This window comes from Sminthopsis crassicaudata, chromosome 3, assembly GCF_048593235.1.
Source record: "Sminthopsis crassicaudata isolate SCR6 chromosome 3, ASM4859323v1, whole genome shotgun sequence".
Classification (NCBI taxonomy): domain Eukaryota; kingdom Metazoa; phylum Chordata; class Mammalia; order Dasyuromorphia; family Dasyuridae; genus Sminthopsis; species Sminthopsis crassicaudata.
The window spans coordinates 336,608,063-336,624,354 of NC_133619.1; the positions used below are offsets into that span (position 1 = coordinate 336,608,063).

A 16,292-nucleotide genomic window follows, 5' to 3' on the forward strand; every position below is an offset into this window, starting at 1 on the left:
GTTACAGTGTGTAAATTATAACCAAAAATTGTGCTAGGTACAGGTACAAGATAGTAAACCAGATTTTTGGCAACAAATCAGAACTTCTTGGAAGATAGCTTGTAAAAGTAAAGAATCAGAGCCTATTCCCTTATGTGCACACACATCCCCCAAGGTAAGCTAAATTCCTTGAGGCAAGAGTAGATAGGTGAGTGTTAGGGAGAGCTGGATTTTTAAATTTAGCTCCCAGACCAGCTGAATTCTGAACAAGTTCAGAGACAAAGAACCATCACTTAAGCAGTTACAGGATAAAATCAATTAATTGTAAAATAGGATCAATAAATAAATGATACAAAATCAATCTTAACCTCATCAGTAAATTCCTGTTTATTTATAATGGTCCAGATTTCAGGTGTCATGAAATGAATGCTGAATTTGAAGTCAGAGTATCTGATTCTAAATCCCAATTCTCCTACATACTATCAATGGCACCTTGAGCAAGTAACTATTTCAGTTTACCAGTTTCCTCAACTGTAAAATGGGAATAATGTTAGTGCCTGCTTCCCAGGATTGTCATGAGGATCAAATAAAATAATATTTGTAAAAATACTTAGCACAGTGCCTGGTACGCAGTAAGCACTTTCTAAATGTTAACAATAATTGCATGTATAGAGTGATTACTCTCCTTATATTGTCAGGCTATTCTTTACAAAGCAGGTTCCTTTTGTTGCTGATGCCATATGTGAAGCCTTTTCATCATGGTTTGTGTTCCTGCTAAGGTTTGTGTTCCACTTAAAGAACTCAGGGTCATTCCAACACCTCTGAGCAAGATGACATTTATTATCAGGGGCATATTGTCTGCTAATAAAAAGGTTAACAGATTATTCCATTTTTTATCCCAGAGACATTAATCAAGAGTACATCTCTCCTTTTTTAGATTTTGGGGAATACAGGACAAAGAACAGAGCAGGGTTTTTTGGGAGGATCAGAGTAGATCTTTTTTGGAAGATCATTATTATGTAGGTATGTGAGAGAGAAAAAATATGGGTGACTTGAGTTTTCTAATTGGAAATTTGAATAAAAGGAATTTATTATATGGTATTATATAACATGGTTCCTTATATTCAAGTAGTTCTATTGTCTCATTCTAAATCTGTTTTTCTTCCCAATATATCACATTGCTTCTCCAGTGGATTAGAACACTTCAGGATAGTCACTTCACTTCTAGGGGATTCTGTGTCCTCATTTATAAAATGAAATAGTCTACTTCCCTGACAGTTTTAAATCAATTATCCTATGAATATAAAGTAATGACTCTAATAGTGGAAATTCTGGGCATTATAACAGGCAAATGGAAGAGTTCAGTTAGGTTGTATAGTAGATATTACACCTTATAGAGACCACCTTTGCAGCATTATAACAAAGGCATTTGAAGAGAGGTATCTCAGAAAGAAGGAATAGATAGTAGGATTAGAAAGAGAAAGCTTCCCTAAACAGCAGATCCCCAAATCTTCATACCCATTATTACCACCACTTTCCCTCCTCCTTTCTTTTCTTCTTGTGGGATTTCTCAGAAGGGTGAGGAACATAACTTAAAGTCACCCTGGAGAATGACTTGCATTTTCAGTATGTCTGTTCAGCACATTTATTATAATCTCAATTTCAGTAATCACAAGGTTTCAGGGAAAATCAGAAGCAGTTCCTCATTGACAATCAATTGGAGCTCTTGTTTTTCTCTTCCTTTGGGAGAAGGGCAATAGGAAAGAGGGTGAAAGGTAAAAGGCTAATGAGAAACAGAAGAAAATGGTCTATAATGTGTAACATTTATAAATATACAAAAACATTTTTCTATGTTGGTCATGTTCTGGGGAAAAAAAGCAAGAAAAAGAAAGTGGAAAAAAATACTTCAGTCTGAATGCTGAGCCCATTAGTTCTATATCTGGAGGTAGATAGCATTTTTCATCATGAATCCATTGGAATTGTGATTGATCACTCTATTGATGGGAGTCATTAAGTCTTTCACAATTGATTTTGTTTTACAATATTCCTGGTTTTACTTACTTTACTTTATATCAATTTCTACAAGTTTACCCAGGTTTTTCTGAAATCATTCCTTTTATCATTTTTTATAGCACCATAGTATTCTACATTCATATACCATAACTTGTTTAGCAGTTCTCCAATTGATGGGTATCCCCTCAGTTTCCAATTCTTATGTTAGTCTTTTAGGTGGGTGACTCTATTCACATGTCATTTGATAATTCCAATTAATTGGAGAAAACAAAAAAAAAATTTGACAACTTGTTATTTTTAATAAATATATCAAAGATTGCCTCTAGTCTAAGCATATACAAAATCTGAATATTTAGTTGTAAGACCTTTTTAAAAACAGTGATGAATTACCTATACTGAAATCACAAGAAACTTGAAATTTGAATGAAGAAGATATCTGAAAATCCTGGTCATACTGATAACATTCAGCATGATGGGATAAAAGATGATAATCTTTCTTTTGAAGCATCATTTCCTTCCTCAGATCCATATTTAATAATCCAAATCTTTTAATTTATACCAGAATCAAGCTGAGATTTTAGCTTCTGTGCTAAAAGGGGAGCATTTCCTACAAGAAAAATAAAAAATAGTGTTTGAAACATAAAACTTTTCCTGAGAAGTATTGAGTATGAAAATGTATTCTTAGAATTTCTCTGGGGAATCTGAAAGTTATTGTTTTTTTTTTTAAATTTGGATTATGATTTGGATATACTAAGTACTGATGCTTTTTTGTGAATGGAACAGCATATACAGAAAAAAACCCCACAAAAACATATTTTTTAAAAAACACTAGCCTTAGAGAAAAAAAACTGATTTCAGGAAATAAAAATGTGGTAAACCACTGTTTAGTCTTTAAAAAAAAAAGAGAGAGAGAGAGAGAGAGAGAGAGAAAAAAAGTGCTGTTTTTTTGTTTTTATTTATTTATTTATTTATTTTACTGCCATTGCACCTTACATTTAGATTAGTGAAAAATTTTGTTAAAATGTTGAATCAAAATGATTCAAGCTTTTTTTTAATGTGAAATTTTTTCACATTTAATTCACATGAATTCACAAATTAATTTTTTTTAATGTGAAAAATAACTTTTCAAGGATTACTGAAGCAGAAATCCACTAGGGTTATTTGTGCATTCATGTGAATTGTGCATAAAGTATGTATGTTGTCAGACAGTGGTGCTTAGATGATTTGCAGCATTAAAATTTGTGAATCTTCAAAAGGAGGAAGTGATGAGAGATGCATATTTTGGAGAAGAGTTTAGTGAAATCAAAGGAGTTATATGGAAATTATTATTTTTTAAAGTGGCCAGAACTTTTTTTTCCCTAGAAGGCAGAAAACTAGAAAAGAAAATTTCCATGATGTTCTCAAATACTATAAAGTTATGTGTTCTAATGTGTTTCTCAAAGATTCTTTTCCCCCCCTGAGATTCACATTTGTATTTCTTCTTGTGTGTTTTCAGTGATAAGCATTGGGAACACTTCCATCAAGCAAGCTAGTGTAAGTGGCATTTAACAGTCTTAAGCTGTTTACTGCTGGGTATTGAAGAATATTGCAATAAAAACCAACAGGAAACCAACAACCTATATTTTAAAAAATCTAAATGAACAAATTTTGTTTTGTTTATAAAATGATTTTTATAATATGTGTAACAATTAAACCTTGCTGCTTAGTTTAGTAGTTCGGACACTCACTTTCTCCTTCTAAAAGAGTCTAGCTCTATATTCAAGTATGCTGATGAAGTTCAACCCTGTAACAGAGTAATTTTTAAAGAGAAGAGTCAGACTATATTCCTCCTGCTTTTTGGCTCTTTATTTCTATGTTTTAAGCTCCAGGGAAAATAACTTAAAGCTTAAATTTGGCTCATGTCTAAGATTTCTCCAAAATGAAGTAGGAAGGTCTTCAATGTTCATTGTAGATCAGATATAGGACAGATATTCATTTACTCCACCAAAAAAAATGCTTAAAACACAAAAGACATAAACATAAATTCACAAAGACTTAATCACAAAATAAGATCTTAGAACTGCTGTCATTACTAGGAGATTAATACTTAAAATATCAAAATATGAAGCATTTTATGAGATCACTAAATTAGCACTTCCCTTTCACCTTGTCACTTTACTGTTTAAATAACTTCTTGAAGGTCAAAGTCTTTTGGCAAACAAATCCAGAGTTGGGTTATTCCTTCTATTAGTCATCATCTACTTTAAGAATCACTACAGAACTTCTTATAGTGAATACAGTACCAAAATGAAGGGCCTAGTATCACCTGAGTTAGCCATGATCCAAAGTGGATTGAAGATGCAATGAGGCAGATTTGGAATTAATGTAAATGAAAACATGGCAATAAGAACAATACAAAAGTGGAGTGGGTAGCGCCAGAGAAAGCAGGTCCTCTTCTTTAACTCTAAAAGTCTTTGGATGAAGGCTGGATAATTACGCCAAAGGCACATTGTAGAGAGATTTGCACTGAGATTGCATTAGTTCAAACCCCAGATCATGCTGAACATTTCATCTTCAAAGGAGCTTAAGTACTGCCTGAGCCTAATTTTCTTCAATCCACTGCTTCTCCTTCTGCCCTTTGATGGATAATAAAAATAAGTAATTTCTTCTCACACATGAATGACTTCAAATATTTGCCAATCCATCCTTCATCCTGCTCCTAGGCTAATATTTTTTATGCATAGCTAATAGGGCCACTAAAAGTAGCAGTGGATAGAGTACCAGGTCCAGAGTGGGAAGACTCATCTTCCTGAGTCCAAATCTGGCCTCAGACACTTAACAAGACTCCGGGCAAATCGCTTTACCCTGTGTGCCTCAACTTCTCATCTATAAAATGAATCGAAGAAGAAGAAAATGACAAACAACTCCAATATTGTTAAGAAAACCCCAATTGAAACAACTGGACAACAACAATGTATCCTGCATATAGCTTACTTTGTATATGCATTTGCATATTGTATTCCCTTTATTACATTGTAAACTCCTTGATGTATCCCCAAGTGCTTAGTACAGTGCTGGGCACATAGTAGGTATTTAATATAATATTAACTGATTGATTAATCACTTTGAATATATGTACATATAAATAAATATTAACTTTATGCTACATATATATATATACATAGCATGTATATATTTCTATTTGAACCATTTGTTTCTTCAATGAGAATGTAAGCTCAATGGGAAATATTAATTTCTCATTCTTCATATTTGTATCCCTAGCACTTAATATAGTAACTGGCATGTGGTTGTCTTTTAATAAATTTTGGGGGCAGCTAGATGGTTCAGTGGTTAGAATGCTAGCCCTGAAGTCAGGAGGACCTGAGTTCAAATGTGTTTTTAGACACTTAACACTTCCTGGCTGTGTGACCCTGGGCAAGTCACTTAACCCCAATTGCCTCAGCAGCAACAACAAAAATGAATGAATGAATTCTTGTTGCCCCTAACCTGTGACTGGCTGGAACAGAAGAGAGTAGGCTAGAAACAGGAGAATTGGGAATCAAACAGAACTTTAATTTCAAAGTGAGGGAAATGGCAAGCAAGAAAGCAAATTAAACATATGTGCCGCCTCACTCCTAATGGAGGGTCCCAGTGGCTAGAAGAGGTAATAACAACAATAAGACAAGTGATTCATAGCACGGCTTCATGGACAGAGCTTTTCTAGTCAGAGCTCTTCTGATGCTTGTTCAAGTTCAGAGAACACCTGGTGCTGATCAAAGCAATAGGATAATTATGTGATTTTTGAGCTTGCTTACTGGCCTTTAGCTCTGCAAAACAGAGTATCTCCTACTATCTTGATAGTGAATAAATGGTAAAATGTTCACATAAACTTGCACAACTTGGAAAATAGTCACTTTACTTTTTGTCTCAATTTGAAAAAAACTTCATAGTCTAGATACTAGTTTGGAGAGCAAAACTTATTCCATTAAAGAGCCAAAAAAACAAAACAAACAAACAAAAAAAAAAACGCAGACAAAAATCACAACCATAAATACAGGTATCTTTTTAATGCTGATTTCAAATTTCAGTTCTGGGTTCAAATTTTGTCTACCTTGAATCATATTCATGTGAATCACAGTCTTATATATAATGGGTACAATTCAGGTGAACTCTCTCCCCTTAACTCAGACTAGAGTTCAAACCCCAGATCATGCTGAACATTTCATCTTCAAAGGAGCTTAAGTACTTCCTGAGCCTAATTTTCTTTTTTTCCCCCCTGAGGCTGGGGTTAAGTGACTTGCCCAGGGTCACTCAGCAAAGAGACAACATGCTTTCTGAGAGTTTCCAACTCTCTATGTACAATTCAATGAATGACATATATTTTCATTGGATTCCGAAGGTATAAGTAAGCTGGGAAGATAAACAGTAGTGCTAACAATTTACATTCACTTCCCAGTGTTCCTTCGCTGGGTGTAGTTGTTTCCATCATTGATCAACTGGAACTGAATTGAACCCTGAACTAGGGGAATAACCCACTGCTTGGTCTCCCTGCCACGAGTCCCACTGCAGCGGCCAGTGATCTTCCTGAAGCACAAGCCTCTCACATTCCTCAGTCTCTTCTCATCTCCCCTCATGGCTTCCTTTAAGTCACAACTAAAATCTCATGTTCTACAAGAAGGAAGCCTTTCCCAACCCCTTTTAATTCTAGTGACTTCCCTCTCAATTATTTTCCAATTTATCTTGTATATAATTTGTCCATGTTTCTTTGCTTGTTGTCTCTTGCTGAGAGAGGGGCTGTCTTTTCTCTCTCTCTCTTTTTTTTTATGTCCCCAGTGCTTACAATGCCCAATACAATGTCTGACACATAGTAGGCACTTAACTATTAACTGACTGAAGCAATAAATTCCAGTACTCCCTATTATTTCCTGAATTAAATGTTAAATCCTCTGTATGGTGCTCAAAGCCTTTAAAAACCTGGCTCTCCTTATACTTTTTTTTTTTTTTTTAAATACACCTTATATAAATCCTACTATCTCAGGGCACTGCAATCCTTCTTTTTTCTCCATCTTCTCTCTGGGGACTTGCACGGGCTGTCCATTATGCTTAGAGTGCTCTCCATCTTCAGCTCTGCTGACTTCTCTGGCTTCCTTCAAGTCTCAGCTAAAATCCCATCTGCTACTGCAACCCCTTCCTGATCCCTTTTAATTCCAGTGCCTTTCCCTGCTGATTGTCTTTAATTTATCGTCTGTTACGGGAGACATGGCTGCTGGGGATCTAATTCTGAGCAGCAGAATGGATTTCTTTATATGAGAGGATGATGATGATGATTCAAGGAGGCTGAGAGACAGTTCCATTCTCTGATTTCCTTCCTCTTCCCTCTTGCCTCCAATTTATTTTATTCCCAATTCACAGGCAACATCTGTAAAGGCTTATTTCCAAGTCTTCAAGTGTATTATGATTCACAGCTGGGGGGCTTTCAGAGCATCAACCTGCCCCTTAATGGTACAGTCTCCTTTAGCCCTTTACAGGCTTTCTGGGCTCCACACTTAGGCGTGGTCCTCAATAATCCCCCTCCCCTTTTTATGGGAACAGGATTATTTTTCTAGTAGATAGCTTATTTGTACATAGTCACATAATATTTTGGACATTACCTTCCCTATTAGATTGAAAAAAGGGACGGTCTTTTACCTTTTTTTGCATGCTTGGTGCTTAGCACATATATAGGATATAGCATATATAGAGGATATAGCTTCGATCCCAGCACTTAATAAATGTATATTCAAAGAATAGATATGAAATCCATTCTGGATTTCTATGACATTGTTCTTTCTTGGCTCTCCTCCTACCTATCTGATATCCCCTTCTCAGCCTTCTTTGCTAGTACATCAACCAGTCACACTTCCTAACTTTAAGTGTACCCTAAGGCTTTCTTCTGGACTCTCTTCTCCCCTCGATTTTGTCTCCTTCCGTCACTCCCTCCCTCCCTCTCTCCCTTCCTCTCTTTCTCTCTCTCTCTTTCCCCCTCCCTCTCTCTTCCTTCTCTCTCTTTCCCTCTCTCTCTGCCTCTGTCTCTCTCTCTCTGTCTCTTTGTCTCTCTGTCTCTTTGTCTCTCTCCCTCTCCCTCTCTCTTTCTCTCTCTTTCTGTCTTTCTGTCTCTGTTCTCTGTCTTTTCTCTTTGCCTCTCTCTATCTCTGTCTCTGTTTCTCTTCATCCCATCCTCTCTCCCTCCCTCCCTCCCTCCCTCCTTCTTTCTGTCTCTCTTTGTTTCATGCATGAATTCCCTTCCTCTCCCTCCCCCCTTTTCCTATTCTCTCTGTCTTGATAACATAGATTTAATTATTATCTTAATACTGACAATTCAGATGTACAAAGGCCTTTCATAACCAGTAGCTTGTCTTGCTAGAGTCTGCACAACTTGGCCCTACAATCTCAGATAGAGTTTGGGGAAGGACTGTGTAGCTGCACAGACTTTCCCTTTCGATGACAGGAAGATAGGGAATATTCCTGGAGGCAAAAGAAATTAAGTCATTGAAGAATACATAATGTAAACCTTTCTCAGGTTCTCTGGAAAAATCTGAGACTAAGATTTGAATCTAAGTTTTGGTGCCTATGACTAGTATTGTCTTCATAACCCTAGTTGTCTACTTATTCCTTCTTTTTGTTGTTGAATTCTTTCAATCTTGTCTGATTCATGACCCTATTTTTTTGGGGGGGGGTTTGGGAGAGTATGGAAGAATACTGAAATGGTTTGTCATTTCCTTCTCCAACTCATTTTATGGATAAGAAAATCTGAGGCAAACAGGGTGAAGTAACATGTCCAGGATCACTCGGTTCAAAAGTGATCCAGGTTTGAACTCAGGAAGATGAGCCTTCCTGATTCTAAGACTAGTGCTCTGTGGACCATCCTTGAAACAAGACCATTTCTTGTGCTTGTTCTGTATGAATGACGGAGTCATGAGTCTAGAGTAGTAGCTCCAGTAGTAGCAACTCAATAAAACCCTTTTGTTTACTTGATGGATTGGTAACCAAGTTAGGGCATCCTTCCTCAGATTTTAATTGGAAGCCCAAAATCTATATTGATTTACACCAGTGATTAACCCTATGTGTGACATTACCAGCCTGTATATCTACAGAACTTTAAAGTCTCTAAAATACTTGGCCCATGTTACAGCATTTTGATATGGCCACCCAAGTCATCTCCTATGGGAAGGGTAGGGATTTGCTTCTTTCCATTGGCCAGGTAACTCAAATAGGCTTCCTCTTTCTGGCAGTACCCAGGGTTTTAGGTCCTGTTTGTTCACAGCATGGGCAGTAGAATTTAAGCTAGGTAAGTGGGGAGGGCTACTTTTCCACTATCTTCAGGCCCTGTAATCTAAAGAAATGTGCATGGGGCTTTGGTATATTTTGTTTGTCCTTTTAAAATTCTGGGCACAGACAATGTAGTCTCTGACTAGGAGCTAGAGTAATGGTGGTCCTGGAAGCAAGAGTCTAGGCTAGTTAAAGTTTCTGCACTCTCAGGGTAACTTTGGGAAGCCAGACAACTTTCAGAGGGTCTGAATTTGGGAATTATACCTCCTGATCCCCAAACTGAAAGGGTCAAATTAAACAGATCAAACTCCCCTCATGCAGTAGGGGCGCAGGATGTATTCTCCCAGAAGTAGAGCCTTGCCTTTTGTCATATGGTAAATCTCATGTGACATGGGTAAAGCTCTGTTATATCCACACCACTTTATGTAGGTGTTATCCCCACTTTACAGATCAGAAGAAGGTTCAGTTATTTATCCAGTAATTACTCTCATATGGGATAGTGGTGATAATGATACCCTTTAAACCAATTTCAAGTCTATTGATATTACCACTGTGCTATACTGGGTTCATATGTGACTCTAAATCAGAAACATAAACATTTTGTCAGTTTAGTCATTTAGACAATGTTGGGGACAGCTAGGTGGCACAGTGGATAGAGCACAGCCCTGAAGTCAGGAGGATCTGAGTTCAAATTTGACCTCAGACACTTAATACTTCCTAACTGTGTGACCCTGGCCAAGTAGCTTAACTCCAATTGCCTCAGCAAAAAAAAAAAAAAAAAAAAAAAAAAAAAAAAAAAAAGTAATTTAGACAGCAATCCTTTGGGTATTAAATGAAATTCAATTTAGTTTAAAAATCATCCATTTGTGAGAGTGTGAAGGCCAGAGCATTGCATTGGATATGTGATTCCAATTTAGTCCTTTTCCACGCCCACCACTACAACTTTTTGTTGCCAGAAAGCCTGGATAAAAAAAAAAAGGAGATAAAGTACAAATCCAGTACAAATCCCTTCTATCACCTAGGTAGAGCTCAAAAAATAGATAATATGGTTCCTTGAGAATGGACATAAAATATATCACATTATTTGCAGATTTTCCTATTTGGAAGGATATCCTGAGTGCATTCCCTATTGAGAGGGGAATAATATAAATCCTAATTTCATGAGGGTGCCATATGCAGCACATGTCAGTGATGTTTTGGTAGCCTTAACAAAAGGCTCTCTAAAAAATAGTGTGTTCAGAACACACTTTCAGGATTAATTTTCATTATTAATCTTGAGTCTGAATAATCATCACAATAAATCAAGCCCCTGATTTGTAGTGTTTGTTCATTTCTGAAGTGTAAATGGTCAGGCTGAAAATTTAATAATTGACTCTGGTTCAAGCTGCCTCCTGCACACTCTTAGCGATCTGATCCAAGGGTTGAGGTTGTCTTAATTGGCCTGAACAGCCCTGCATCAAGGCCTCAGGCATAAGAGGGAGGGAGGAAGAGTCAAGAAAAGGGTCTTGTTTTTTTGTGTGTGGTGGGTGTGTTTTTCTCTTCTGCTACAGTTATCATTGTGGTAAGCACTTTATGGTGGTTGAATACCCAAGAGAGGAAGCCCTGGAACTTCCTGTTGTTTTACTTATTTTGCAAAGTGTAATTCTGAAAAAAAAGGGAAGAAGATTATAAAAAGGGGAAACTCCTCTGTTTTGGGGGAAGCCAACCTCCACCTCTGGGATCTGTCAAAACTGCCTTATTCTTGGAGGTTAAGGAGAAGGGAGACTATTGGGAAAGGCGTTGTGTTCCTGAACAAAATGGGAAATGGGAAATTTAATCAAATTTAGGACTGGAGTACAGAAATACTCAAGTTAGAGGTAACCTTTAAAATAATTCTGATTTAAACATATGTAGTGTTTTATAGTTCATCAAGCACTGTATTAATCTTGCTAAGACATCACTTTTAGTAGTTCAAAATTAGTTATTTGACATATGAGGAAACTGAAGCAGTTAGGATTAAATGGCTTGTCCAAGATCACACAACTAGTAAGAGTCTAAGGCTAAATTTAATTTTAGGTTTTCCTGACTCCAGACCCAAGCTCTATCTACTGTGATACTTAGCTGCCCCAAATTATTTCTCACTACTTCCCAAAATAAATCTTTCTCTCTAGTTTCTTAACTGTTCTCCATCACATGATGATCCTCACCTCTCTGCCTGTGGTCATGATGTCTGAATAGTTTAGAATACCCTTTGCTCTCATTTTTACTTACCCAAATTTTATTTTTTGAATCAAAATCTTCCCTTATTTTTTTGCTTGTACTACAATCTTTTTCTGGATTCTATAGAAAGGTCAGCCTCTGATATTTGTTTTTGCCTTGTTAGGAAGTGGTGACGTTATAAGGAATGGTAAGGAAAAGAAGGGAGGAAGAGGCAAATAAAAACTGGAGATTTCAAACTTTAAGCCAGTGGTCAAACTGAAGCAATGAACTTATAATTTCTTTGACTTCCTCCAGGGAAGATACACTGAGGATAAAGCTATCTAAGAAAAACTTATCACTAAATAACGTTAGCATTCTGAGTGCAGAATTCAATGGGAGGACTATATTTAAAGCCATTGATATCTTTGCAATATTTTAATGCACACTTGTGGAAAGACAAAAATAGAACATAACAGATTTGAAATATATCCTGACAAAAATTCATAAAATAGTATCTAAACACAAGGCCTACACCTTAAATATCTGTAGAAAAATGAACATTCTGTGGTAGCTAAGTAGTGTAGTGGATAGAACACAGACCTTGACACAGACCTTGACATCAGGAGGAACTGAGTTTAAAGGTGGTCTCAGACATTTACTAGCTGTGTGACTCTGGGCAAGTCACTTAACCCAGATTGTCTCAAAACACTCTTACACATACACCCCCACACACACACATACACAAACCCCCAAAACAAATATGAATAGTTCCTTGCCAAAAAGAAGAAAAAGGATTTTTTTTAATTAAAAAAGTTTAATTTGTCTTTTCAAAAGTTATTTATCCTGTGACAAAGAAAAACAATTAAGCAAAAACATCAGATACAGATAATGAACCTGCAGTGTACATAATCTTATCATTTCTTGCTTCACATCTGTCAAATAAAGAGGAAGAGAACTAATAGATCTCATCAGAGCACATCACAAATGAGTCAAAACTTTGCAGAAATGCTTTTGGAACAAGGAGATCTCGCTTCTCCAAACAACAATAAAGGCTAAAAACGGGTTCATGCTGTTGGATGTCTAATGTCACTGAAAGGGATCCCATTACTGATGCTTCATTCTCTGGGTCTTTGCAACTTCCCCACATGGACAGGCTGAGGACTTGCTTCCAGCTGAGTCATAATGACACATAAAGGAAGGGTCTTAGCTAGATTGTGGAGTTATAGAACATCTAATCATTCTGTAACTGGTCCCCATCTGTTAATCATGTAGGAGCCCTTTCCCACTGGCCATGTAATGAAATTGGATGTATTTTTATAAAGGCTGAGTCAACACAGCCTAGCCCCTTCTCCACATGCTCACTGCTCTGGTGATAGGACTTCTTCACTCACAAAATCTAAGAGACTTAGCTATTGGTCCCTCTCCCCTCTGAGTCCATGTAGGCCTGTGGAAGGACCTTAGCCCTTGGCTTCTGTGCTGGTCCAGAACTTGTATCCTCAGACCAAAGAGCCGTGCACACTTTAATGACAGTACACTAGTAAAACAGTACTAATTAGTATTGTTTCTACAGTACTTTAGTGTTCTTCTTCGGCTCAGCATACATAGCCTAGTCTAACAAGTATCATTTTCCTTTTCTGTTAGCTTTGCCAATTTGATGAGAGTTAAGGTAGGACCTCAGAACTTTAAAAAATTATACTTTAAAATACTAACTTGTCATGAAAGCTAAAAGGTCACAATACCCTCTAATACACTTAAATTAAGTGCCACTTCTTTATTGGGGTCACTTTACAGATAAGTAAACTGAGAGGAACAGAATAACAGAAACTGAATAACTTGCCCAGGTATCTGAGTAATTTTAACTCAAGAAAATGAGTTTTTCTGACTTCAGGCCTAATTCTCTATCCACTGTACCACTTAGCTGCCTAGAACTGGAAGTTTCAGCATATAATTAATAATAAATAGTTCTACTTATGTGCAGGGCCTTGGTCTATTATTTAGTCTTAATCCAAAAATTAATACATGATTATCACCTAAAATATTGAAATGAACTATAGCAGTCATAACATGGCATTGGCCACCAATGGCCACATACTCTCAATAAGATATTACTACAAGTAATTATGAATCTAACTAGAAATAGCTACTGATGTTATAAACCCCAGCTGTACCATGAGACCTGCATTTAATGAGACGGCTGTCCCATGTATGTCTTGCTGATATTGAGGAACAGGAGAATGGTGTCTATCTATTTACATATCTGCAAGTATGGTTGTCTCATTTCTCATTTCTGGCTGCCTCAGTGTATTCAGATCATCTGGGTGGATGTCTTGAGACTGAATTGCTATTGAATGAGATGAGGTGAGATCTTTCAAGACAGTTGTGAAAACATAAGGCTTCATCTACTTCAGAGTTCGAGTAGGCCTGAAGGACTCTGAAGGGCATTGCCTTGCCCTCCTATGACATCTCCCTATTTCATCCAAATATGGGCAACTATGTACTTATTGGTCAAGTTCAATTTCATGGGTAGATCTCGCGTTTAGAATGTAAGACTCTCAGCCAATGAGGATGAGGGTCAGTGGTGGGAGGGGGCGTTTTGCGTTAGGGATTAAAGGTGCTGTCCTGCCCACAGGAGGCGCTTCCTCTCTTCGATAGTCTACTCGAAGAGTGGGACGCCCTTCTCGCGAGAATGTACAATAAACTTTGCTTTTCTCTAGAGCTCTCTCCAGCTTTTTTTATTAAATGGTGATCCCTCACCATTTCCGTACCACACAGTTTGGGGGCTAGTCCGGATCCTTTACTCGGTGAGTAAGTGAACTCCTGGGTGCTAGTGGGATGGCGCCCTGCCTTGATTTAGGCAGCCCGCCAGCTTCCAGGGGCTTCTCCTTGCTCCCTGACGTAGAGTGGACCCGAAGTGGAGAAACTTAGAGAAAAGCAACGGAAACTCCGCGGTGAAAATCCCAACCGGTTGGTGGAGGACAGATCAGTCAAGTAATTTGTTGCGCAGCAACCCAGAGGTAAGCGTCCTGTGAAGCCCCTTGAGTCTAGTTATAGGTTCTGGAGGGGGCTGTAGACGGTAGACAGGAAGAGAGCTAGGCCTTCCTGGGTGACTGAGTTAACAGGCGACTGTTAGCGTGTTTGGGCGTTTAGGAGTCTGTTAAACTCCTTCCAAATTCAATGGGTGTGGCCTAGTCCCAGCCAGCCCTCGCGGAGAGAAATGAGAAAAATATCAGAAAATACCGATAGATATTCCCTTGGGAGATAAATTAAGTAATTGGAACAAACTGCCAAAATATGAGGAAAAATAAAAAGCAAGAAAAAGATGATAAGGTATTGTTGTTTTGTTGCAGACTGGTGGTGCCAAAAGGATTAAATGGTACCTGAAAGGAAGGACCTGAGAGGATTTAATTCCATTAGCCCTTCCAGAGGCCTTCGGGCGGGGAGGAGAACTAGGTCTTTTGAAGCAGGGGTCGTTTCAGCTGACCAGAAATAGCTGTTAGTAAATCCCATTTGGGATCAGAAACCCTGTACATCGGGAAGTTTGTGGGATTGAGCCAGTGAAGATGGTGGCTTCCTTCCTCTTCCTCCCACGTGTCCTGACTGCAGCAGGGCCACATGGGCAAGGGGAAAGAAACCGCTATTTAGTGAAATTCATTGTTTTAAATATGATAGCAAAGTAGTTTTATATTATTGGGAATTAAAGCTGTGATTGGGATTTTAAGTTAAAACATAGGTTTTTAAAACAATGCTGGTAGCTTACTTAGGGGAGGTTGTGGTTGTATCTCCCTACTTCGATGGTATGTTTGCTAGAGGTAATTGGGTAATTTGTAACTGAGCTATGCCTTAAGTGTTTGTCAGCTCTGTTGGGCATGTATTAAGTTTTATGAAATTTGGGTCAGTTACGTGCAAACATTGAAGTGTAAAGTTTAAAAATATATACATATATATTTACTTAAAGGCGGGACAGGAAAGATTGATTTGTAAAAGTAATTAATAGTTTAAATGGAGCTATGATATATTGGGTCGGGAAGCATGGTGGTGTGGGGGAAGGGTGACCACGTGGAGAGGTCCCTCCCATTAAGTATAGTGGGGTTTTTTGTTTTTAATAACTGCACCTCCTTGCTGATTTAGATATTAATTATTTCTACTGTTTAAAGGAAAAGCCTACATTTATATGGTGTTGATAACTGAATGTTTTATTTTTATTTTTCAAGTCTATAACTGTTCTAAGGAGTTGGAACTGAAGTTTTCTGAAAACAAGTTATTCAATATTTATTTACATGCATGATAGTCTCCTTGTTTAAAGATTATTTTAATCTGATCTGATAATTTGATAGGGTTATTTGCAAAAATTTTAATCCTGCTTCCTTTTTGTCCCCTGGAGAACAGAATTATTGCTGTATAAAACTGTATGACTATTGCTATTTTGGGAAATTTACTAGTCTGTTGTGTATAATATGATAATTTCTGTAAACAGGGGGGGGAAGGGAAACTGAGATTTCAACTGGTCAGAAAATTGGGAAAAACTGATGTCTTATTTCAGTTCAGGCCTAATTGGAAACTACTTACTCTTTGCTTACCTCATCATTTTGGTTCCCTGATGAAGGACCTCGAAAATAGACATAATTTGGGTACTGAATGGAACTCTGGAAAAGGTAAAAGATTTTTTTTCTTTTTTTGCACCGGACATCCAGGCTGCTTCTGGCCTGGATCGTTGTTAGAGCTCTATGCTCGGCACAATTCTTTTAAGAATTGCTGCGATTGACAAAAGGTCTCCTTTTGTCTCGCTCTCTTGTCTCTACAGATAAGGGAGAGGCTGCAAAAAGTTGAAAAAGCTC

General features: G+C 37.5%; 1 protein-coding gene across 1 annotated transcript in view; it reads left to right on the top strand.

Annotated features, from left to right (window-relative positions):
• Nucleotides 1-16,292, top strand: part of LOC141561646 (uncharacterized) — a 612,565-nt gene that overhangs the window by 359,631 nt on the left and 236,642 nt on the right. The window lies entirely within an intron of this gene.